This window comes from Scyliorhinus torazame, chromosome 5 (assembly GCF_047496885.1).
Source record: "Scyliorhinus torazame isolate Kashiwa2021f chromosome 5, sScyTor2.1, whole genome shotgun sequence".
Classification (NCBI taxonomy): domain Eukaryota; kingdom Metazoa; phylum Chordata; class Chondrichthyes; order Carcharhiniformes; family Scyliorhinidae; genus Scyliorhinus; species Scyliorhinus torazame.
This window is the reverse complement of record NC_092711.1, coordinates 158,436,746-158,446,568: the sequence shown is the minus strand read 5'-3', so window position 1 is coordinate 158,446,568 and position 9,823 is coordinate 158,436,746. Positions and strand designations below refer to the sequence as shown.

The 9,823-nt window shown below is 47.7% G+C and overlaps 1 long non-coding RNA gene across 1 annotated transcript; it reads left to right on the top strand.

The window, feature by feature from the left end:
* The first annotated feature begins 6,401 nt into the window (after positions 1-6,401).
* On the top strand, positions 6,402-9,622 carry LOC140422213 (uncharacterized). The gene is made up of 2 exons (XR_011947314.1): positions 6,402-6,525; positions 7,889-9,622. It is a non-coding gene; the product is annotated as an uncharacterized lncRNA (long non-coding RNA).
* The last annotated feature ends 201 nt before the right edge of the window (positions 9,623-9,823 follow it).

Below are 9,823 nucleotides of genomic sequence, written 5' to 3'. Positions count from 1 at the left end.
CTTTTAGATCCACCTGTGGTGGGGGAATAACACTATTTACTCTCCAGGATAAAATAAATGTACTTCAGCTTTTGTGGATCATTTCAGTGGGCTGATACTCAAAGAGCATCAGCCCACTGGAGGCAAAATCGTGAGACCGGCCAATCCAGCAGAAAGAAACCCTCCGACCCTCCCACTTCACCAAGTGTCAGAATGAACAAAGTTTGATTTGATTAAATTTATTCACATGCACCGAGGTACAGTGAAACGTATTGTTCTGTGTACAATACAGACAGATCATTTTATACAAGAAAAAACATAGGACATATGATAAATACACAATTTAAATATGTAGACATCGGGTGAAGCATACAGGTCATTCAGGAGTCTGGTAACAGCGGAAAGAAGCTGTTTTGAATCTGTTATTACGTGTTCTCAGACTTTTGTATCACCTGCCCAATGGAAGAGATTGGAAAAGAGAATAACCTCGGTGAAAGGGTCTTTGATTTTGCTGCCCGCTTTCCCAAAGCAGCGGGAGGTGTAGACAGAGTCAATGGATGGGAGGCGGGTTTGTGTGAGGGACTGGGCGGTGTTCACAACTCTCTGTAGTTTCTTACAGTCTTGGGCTGAGCAGTTGCCATACCAAGTGTCATGGGAGTGTCCCTTTAAGAAATGTTTTTGTCTTATCACATGGCTTCAGTGATGTCATTGTGTGGGTGGAGCTGGGCTGTGGCTCTGGGAGTTGGTTTTACTTCTGCTTTGGTTTGGGGCTGTTTTGTGGCTCTGAGTTTTTTGCTTTCGCTTTCACATTTTTGGCTGCTGTACTCAGAAAGAGGAGTATTTTGGCCTATCTCTCTATCTTCATTTTAAAAGCTGTTTCCAGACTGCTTGATAACCTGAAAAGAAATAATTGCTTTCTGGAAGGAATTCAAACCTGCTGTTTTGGAAAGGAAACAAGAGCATCCATAACAGGTCTTGAGTGCTGTGTGCTGGGCCACACCTTTGAAAAGGAGGTACTGGTTTATGGGATTTTGTTATTAAATTGGAAGTTAAAGGGGGGAATTTATTAAGGGTTATACATAGATTACTGTAGCTGTGTGGGGTATTTATCTTTGTAATTTATAAAAATGCTTACTGTGTGTGTTTATAAAAATGTTAACTAAATTCATCGAATAAAGCTTGTTTTGATTAAAAGTGCTTGAGGCCTCTGTTGAATATCACCTGAAAGGCAGCCCTTGTGCTCATCGGAACCAAAATCAATAAACAATTGTAGGTCAGGTGAACTCCATGATATACTTTGGAGTTTTCTAAACTCTGGCCCACAACACAAGCTGTGATGCAGCCAGATAAGATGTTTTCTATGGTGCTGCTGTAAAAATTGGTGCTCCTGTAAAAATTGGTAAAAGTCAATGATAATAATCTTTATAATTGTCACAAGTAGGCTTACATTAACACTGTAATGAAGTTACTGTGAAAATCCTCTAGTCGCCACACTCTGGCGCCTGTTTGGGTTCACGGAGGGAGAATTCAGAATGTCCAATTCACCTAACAAGCACGTCCTTCGGGACTTGTGGGAGGAAAACAGAGCACCCGGAGGAAACCCATGCAGACACGGGGAGAACATGCATACTCCGCACAGACAGTGACCCAAGCGGGAATCAAACCTGGGACACTGGCGCTGTTAAGCAACAATGCTAACCACTGTGTTACCGTGCCGCCCATGTGGCAATCAATGTGGGCATGCTGAATTTCATTAGTTTCCTAAGTATATGTTTCTTGGTCATAGCGTTGATGTGGGTGGACGAGGACAGAATGCTGGTGATGTGCACACCTCGGAATTTGAAGCTGCTAACCATCTCCACCTCAGCCCCATTAATGCAGACATGGGTGTTTATGATACTTCGCTTCCTGAAGTCAATGACCAGCTCCTTAGTTTTGCTGATATTGAGGGCGAGATTGTTGTTATTACACCATGCCACTAGATTCTCTATCTCCCCCCTGGACTCTGACTCATCGTTGTTTGATATCCGACCCATTAGGTCATGTCATCAGCAAACTTGTAGATGGAGCGGGAGCAGGTTTTGCCACACAGTCGTGTGTGTATAACGAGTGTAGTAGGGGGCTACGTACGCAGCCTTGTGGGCCCCGGTATTGAGGATTATCGTGGAGATGTTTGAGATCCGAACCACTACGGTCGTGTCATCAGCAAACATGTGGATGGATTTGGAACCAAATTTTGCCATGCAGTCGTGTGTGTGTATAGGGAGTGCAGCCTTGCGGAGCTCCTGAATTGAGAACTATCGTGGAGGAGGTGTTGTTGTTTATCCTTACTGATTGTGGTCTATGGGTCAGAAAGTCGAGGATGCAGCTGCAGAGAGAGGAGCCTAGTCCTAAATTTTGGAGTTTTGATATGAGCTTGGCTGGGATTTTGGTGTTGAAAGCGGAGCTGTAGTTAATGAATAGGAGTCTGACGTAGGAGTCCTTGTTGTTGAGATGCTCCAGGGGCGAGTATAGGGTCAGGGAGATGGCTTCTGCAGTGGACCGGTTGTGACGGTATGTGAATTGCAGTGGATCAAGGAATGCTGCGAGTATGGAGTTGATGTGTCCAACATCTCGAAGCAATTCATAATGATCGATGTCAAGGCCACTGGATGATAGTCATTGAGGCACATTGCCTGATTCTTCTTTGGCACTATGATGTTGGTCTTCTTGAAGCAGATGGGAACCTTGGAACAGAGGAGGTTGAGGATGTCCGCAAACACACCTGCCAGTTGGTCCGCGCAGGATCTGGGTGCATGACCTGGGACCCCGTCAGGACCTGTCGCTTTCCGAGGGTTCACTTTCAAGAAGGCCGATCTGACTTCAGAGGCTGTGACGGTGGGTATGGGTGTGTCCAAGGCTGTTGAGACAGTTGACAACGGTTTGTTGGTTTCCTGCTCGAAACAAGCATTGAATGCATTGAGTTTGTCGGAAAGGGGTGCACTGTTGCTGAAGATTCTACTCGGCTTTGCTTTGTAGCCCATTATGTTGTTTAACCCTTGCCACAATCGACGAGAGTCCCTGTCGTTACTCTGCGACTCTCGATTAGTTTGATATCGTCACTTGGGAGTCCCTGTTGGCTTTGCGGAGGTCATATATAGATTTCTTGAAAACGTCAGTGTTGCCTGCCTTGAACACCTTCAGTTGGGAGTGAATCTCCGAATTAAACCATGGATTTTGGTTGGGTAACGTACAGACTACCTTCTTTTGCTCGCAATCTTCTACACATTTACTGATGAAGTCTGTGACGGTGCTGGCATACTCATTTAGGTTGGCTGCTGAGTTAACATAGAACATAGTGCAGAAGGAGGCCATTCGGCCCATCGAGTCTACACCTTCCCACTTAAGCCCTCACTTCCACCCTATCCCTGTAACCCAATAACCCCTCCTAACCTTTTTTGGTCACTAAGGCAATTTAACATGGCCAATCCACCTAACCTGCACGTCTTTGGACTGTGGGAGGAAACCGGACCACCCAGAGGAAACCCACGCAGAAACAGGGAGAACGTGCAGACTCCGCACAGACAGTGATCCAGCAGGGAATCGAACCTGGGACCCTGGCGCTGTGAAGCCACAGTGCTATCCACTTGTGCTACCGTGCTGCCCTTGTTCTTGAATATGGACCAGTCCACTGACTCCAAGCAGTCGGGTAGGAGCTCTTCCGTTGCAGCGACCTTCTTAACCGGATTCTCCCGTTAAGATTCTGCTTGAATGCGGGGAGAAGGAGCACCGTATTGTGGTCCGATTTTCCGAAGTGCGGTCATGGGATGGATCAGGCGTCCTTGATGTTTGTGTAGCAGTGGTCAAGGATGTTGGGGTCCCTGTTGGGATAGGACATGTGTTGGTGGAACCTTGGCAGTACACTCTTCGGGATGGCCTGGTTAAAGTCCCCGGCCATGATGAACAAGGCCGCCAGGTATTCTGCTTCATTGTTATTTATAGCGGTTACAATTCATCAAGGGCCTTCTTCACTTCCGCCTGGGGTGGATGTAGACCGCCGTCAAGATGGCAGAAGTGAACTCCGTGGAAGGTAGTATGGACGGGACTTCACAGTCGGGTATTCCAGGTCCGGGCAGCAGTAGCTCCCCAGCGTCGCCACGTCCGAGCACCAGGAGTTGATGAGGGGGCAAACCCCTCCACACACTCCAGGTTCAGCCCTGGATGTGATTAACAGCAGGAATAACAGCAGAATCCAACCCAACACCACTTGTGAACCCTTTGGTATCCCAGCATGTTGGACGACTGAGTGAATCCCTCCCCACAGTGAGAGCAGGTGAATGGCTTCTTTACAGTGTGAACTCGCTGGTGTCTCCGCAGTGTGGATGATGTTTGAAACCTCTTTGTGCAGTGAGAGCAGTTGAACAGTTTCTCCTCAGTGTGAATGCGCTGGTGGGACATCAATACCTGAGAGCCTTTACACCCACTCCCACAGTTGGAGCATTTAAAGGGTCTCTCATTGGTGTGAGTGACATTGTGGCTCAGCAAGTGATGATCGAGTGAACGTGCTCTCCCCGGTGTGACCTCGCTCGTGTTTCATCAGGTTGGATGAGGTTCTAAACCTCTTGGTGCACTGAGAGCAGCTGAACGGTCTCTCCTCAGTGTGATCGCGCTGGTGGGTCATCAGTAGCTGAGAGCTTTTGAAACCCCTCCTGCAGTCAGAGCATTTAAAGGGCCTGCTCTTCGTGTGAGTGACATTGTGGTTCAGCAGGTTGGATAATTGAGTGAATCCCATATCACACACAGTGTAGATGAATGGCCTCTCCCCAGTGTGAACTCGCTGGTGTGTCTGCAGGTGGGATAACCGAGTGAATCCCTTCGCACACACAGTGCAGGTGAATGGCCTCTCCCCGGTGTGAACTCTCTGGTGTCTCTGCAGGTGGGATAACCAAGTGAATCCCTTCCCACATTCTGAGCAGGTGAACGGCCTCCCCCTGTGTGAACCCGTTCGTGTCTCCGCAGGTTGCCAATGTCAGTAAATCCCTTTTCACACTGAGAGCAGATGAAAGGCTTCTCTCCAGTGTGACTGCGTTGATGCCTTTCCAGCTTGCATGGGGCTGTGAATCCTTTCCCACACACAAAGCAGGTGAACGGCCTCTCTCCAGTGTGACTGCGTTGATGCCTTTCCAGCTCGTACGGGCCTTTGAATCCCTTCCCACAGACTTCACATTTCCATGGTTTCTCCATGGTCCGGGAGATCTTGCGTCTCACCACATTGGACGATCAGTTGAAGCCTCGTCCACACACAGAACACGTGTACAGTCACTCCCTGATATGAATGGTGTATTGTTTTTTCAGGTTGTGTAACTGGTTAAAGCTCTTTCCACAGTCAGTGCTCTGTAACAGTCTCACAAGAGTGTGTGTGTGTGTGTCTCAGTGCTTTTCCAGATACACTGATGTTTAAAATCTCTTGAACATTGAGGGGTCCGGGAGTCGAGTCAGGTGGTCAAGAGCTCGGGACACCATTTAGATATGGCATCCCAATATCATGTTAAGTGCAGCCTCGGGTGGCATTCCCCACCAGAGCAGTAAAAGAGCAGAATGCCATTAGTTAGCGGATATGAAGTGAGAAGGTGTTGGTAGATGCAGATACCAAGATCTGACGGAGTAGTTGACGGGAAGGGGGTGGCCTTTGGACGGGTGAAGGGGGCATTGTACGGCAGCAGAGTGAGATTTGGAGTTGTCTACCTAGCAAAGCTGAGAGTCACTCATAACTCGAAGGACTTTTATTTTGAGGCGGTAGAGGCATTCGTTAAGGCTGAAGGACTGAGACTGAGATAAGAGTTGGGATTTGGGCTTGGTTGGTGGGGCGGGGATTGTGTTCTGTTGTTGAGGGTTTTCGATTTGATTGGGGTTTGGTTTCTGACTCTTAAATGGAGTGGGGGGGGGGTTGTGGTTTTTTCCTTATGGGTGCGGTTCTGTATTGTTTCTTGGTTTCAGGGAGGTGGGTTTTGGGCACGTGGGGCTGGGTTAATGAGGAGTGGGTGGTGAGGAGGAGGGGCTCTGGCAGGGATTACCGCAAGAAGGAAATGTAGGGTGATTAGTGAACGGGAGTGTGATGGGGAAGGGCCGTAGACATTGGAGCCTGGTCAAACAGGTTTCAATGGACCTGGGAAGTGTGAATGGTGGGGGGAGGGGATCGACACTGGGTGAAGTGTTTGCAAGAGGAAATGGATGGGGGGGGTGAGGCGACTATCCACATGTTACTGCGCCCCGCCCCCGTTCCTGTTCCATCCCAGTCCCAGGCGTTTGGAGACTGGGCTCTGGATGAGTAATGGCGCCCGGCGCTCCCACAATCTGCCGCGCCCCGGAAACCGCTCTATCGGCTGCGCGGGCCTGTGGCTTGGTACTGCGCATGTTCAAAGGAGAGGGAAACTGCGCATGTGCAAAAAGAACCCGCCCTCTGACTTCCGACTGAAATGATGTGGAGATGCGTGTAAGACTTCGTACTGTTCCGACTGAAATGTTGACCTCCACACAGACTGAAATCTCCTCCTGTATCAAACATCTGTGAGTAAAACACTTTCTTTTCTCCCCCTTTCCATTTTTTTTCTCATTCTCACCTTCAATTGGTCACTTGCAGCAACTGAAGGGAAAGGAAGTGAATCCAGGGAGGGTGCAGACTCTGCAAAGCTTGGCCCAGGTCTCTCTCTCTTCAAGACATTGACATCCTTTGCTCCCTCAGCTTGACACATTTATTTGTCTGGCTAAAAGCATGGTCTCTTTCCCAATGTTCACAATTAAAGGGCTGCTTTCCCCAAGAGATAGTTGACATTTAAGGGGCAGTAAATTAATGTCGGACAGAGATATGTCTCGTGTTGTTATGGTACAGATTCTTTTTGGATTCTGGAATAAAGTATATTTATTAATATTTCTAGTATTGTAATATAGTACTGTAGCTATGTTATATATTTCCAGACATAGAATCTGAATTCTCTGTTCCGCTACACCCGTTTTCTGCTGTGGTGCACCCCCGCTGGCAGCGGGATGCTCCGTCCCGGCAGACGGCCAATGGGGTTTCCCGTTGTGGGCACCCCCACGCCATTGGGTAATCCGCAGGCATGAGTGCGCTGAAGGCAAAACATAGGATCCCCGCCCAGAGTCATTACGGCACAGAACAGGTCCATTCAGTAACTTGTCCATTCTGACTCTGTAGACCGATACAATTAGTCCCATTTCCCCTCAATATCTCTGTTCCCAGAAAGTTTATTTCCTTCATCCAATTTCCTTTTGAAATTGTTCATCATCTCTGCTACCATCAGGGCAGCACAGTGGCATAGTTGTTAGCACTGCTGCTTCACTGCGCCAAGGACCCGGATCATTGTCCATATGGAGTTTGCACATTCTCCCCATTTGTGTGTGTGTCTCATCCCCACACCCAAAAAAATATGCAGGGTAGGTAAATTGGCCACGCTAATTTGCCCCTTAATTGAAAAAAAGAATTGGATACTCTAAATGGTTTTTATTTTTAAATCACTGCTACCACCAACTTCAGAGGCGGAGGCTTGAGGGCACTGCCTCCGAAATGAAGCTCCTGCTTGGATCAACCCCACTCTCCACATCTCTAAATCTGTAATCAAACAATACAGTTCTGTACATTACCCAAATATTTAGTCCAGTAATATGGTCATATATACGGCTAGCAGCTGCAGAAAGACTTTCAGGTCCCCGTTTTCAGGACAGGAAGCGGCAAACATGGATTTGCCTTTCAGCCTGTATCAGCACCTTCCGGAGAATTGGGAGGGTGAATATTAGATACAGTGAGAATTGAGGGAGAGTGTGTGGGATGGAGATTTACAGCTTTTTGGGAACAAGAGAGGAAAAAATATCCCATCAAAACTAGAATGATCTGTTCTTTATTTCTATCCTGTAGTGATGATGTTTGTAAACTCATTTTACATCAGACAGTGAGGATTTGCGGACAGAAATCTCAAATTAAATCTCAGATGAAGACCTGCAGTCACTTGATTCATCAGGACATGATTATCATCGGCCTTTCAATCGAGAAGGAAAAATGTTTTTACTGTTCTGTCTTCTTCAAAAGGCTTTAAACATCAGTCTGACCAGAAAAAAATAGAAGACCCAGGCATCTGAGTGAGAGTGTTCCAGTTCACTGACTGTGGAAAGAGCTTCAACCAGTTACACAGCCTGAAAAAACATTGCACCATTCACAGTGGGGAGAAACCGTACTCGCGTTCAGTGTGGATAACTCAGCTGATCACCGAACCTGGAGAGCCACCATGAAGAAACCGTGGAAATGTGGGGACTGTGGGAAGGGATTCTGCTCCCCATCGGTGCTGGAAACACATCGACATATTCACACTGGGGAGAGACCGTTCACCTGCTGTGTGTGTGGGAAGGGATTCAGTCATTCATCCCAACTGCTGACACACCAGCGAGTTCACTCTGGGGAGAGGCCGTTCATCTGCTCTGTGTGGGAAGGGATTCACTCAGTCATCTAGCCTGCTGAGACATCAGCGAGTTCATACCGGTGAGAAGACATTCATCTGCACCGTGTGTGAGAAGAGACTAACTCAGTCATCCAGCCTGCAGAGACACAATGCCACTCACACCAATGAGAGATGCTTTAAATGCTCTGACTGTGGGTGTGGGTTCAAAAGTGCTGCAGATCTGATGATTCACCAGTGCATTCACACTGAGGAGAGACCTTTCAGCTGCTCTCACTGCACCAAGAGGTTTAAAACATCATCAAACCTGCACATACATCAGCAAGTCCATACTGGGCAGAGGCCATTGACCTGCCTTTCTGTGGTAAGGGATTCAGTGATTCGTCCCAACTGCAGAGACATTGCCGAGTTCACACTGGGGAGAGGCCGTTCACCTGCTCTCAGTGTGGGAAAGGATTCACTCAGTTATCCCAACTGCAGACCCACTCAGTTATCCCACCTGCAGACCCACAATGTCACCCACACCACTGAGAGACCCTTTAAATGCTCTGACTGTGGGAGTGGCTTCAGAAGCTCTTGGGAACTGATGGCCCACCAGCGCATTCACACTGAGGAGAGACCGTTCAGCTGCTCTCACTGCACAAAGAGGTTTAGAACACCATCCACACTGCGGGTATACCAGCGAGTTCACACTGGGGAGAGGCCATTTACCTGCTCTCAGTGTGGGAAGAGATTCACTCAGTTATCCAGCCTGAGGACATATCAGCGAGTTCACACTGGGGACAGACCATTCACCTGCTCTCAGTGTGGGAAGGGATTCACCCAGTTATCCAGCCTGCTGAGACACCAGCAAGTTCACAAGTCATTGTGAACCAGGCAGCACAGTAGCAGAGTGGTTAGCACAGTTGCTTCACAGCTCCAGGGTCTCAGGTTCGATTCCCGGCTTGGGTCACTATCTGATGCTATGATTCATTGGAGGAGTTAGATTCTGCTACATGTTCTGCTGTTAATCACATCCAGTCTATCCACTCTGGTTGAGACTTCCTCGAAACACTCTGATAAATTAGTCAGACACGGTTTCCCTTTCACAAAGCCATGCTGACTCTGCTTGATTAGATTATGATTTTCTCAATGTGCTCCTATTACTTCCTCATAATTGATTCCAACATTTTTTTCAACAATAAATGTTAGTCTAATCATCCTATAGTGTCTTGTTTTTTTCCTCCCTCCCATTCTGAATCGGGGGTTGTTACATTGGCAGTTTTCCAATCCTCTGGTACTTCTCCAGAATCCAAGGATTTTTGGAAAATTACAATCAATGCATCCACTATCTCTGTAGCCATTTCTTTTAGGATCCGAGGATGCAGCCATCCAGGGGACATATCTTATCCCCATCAGTT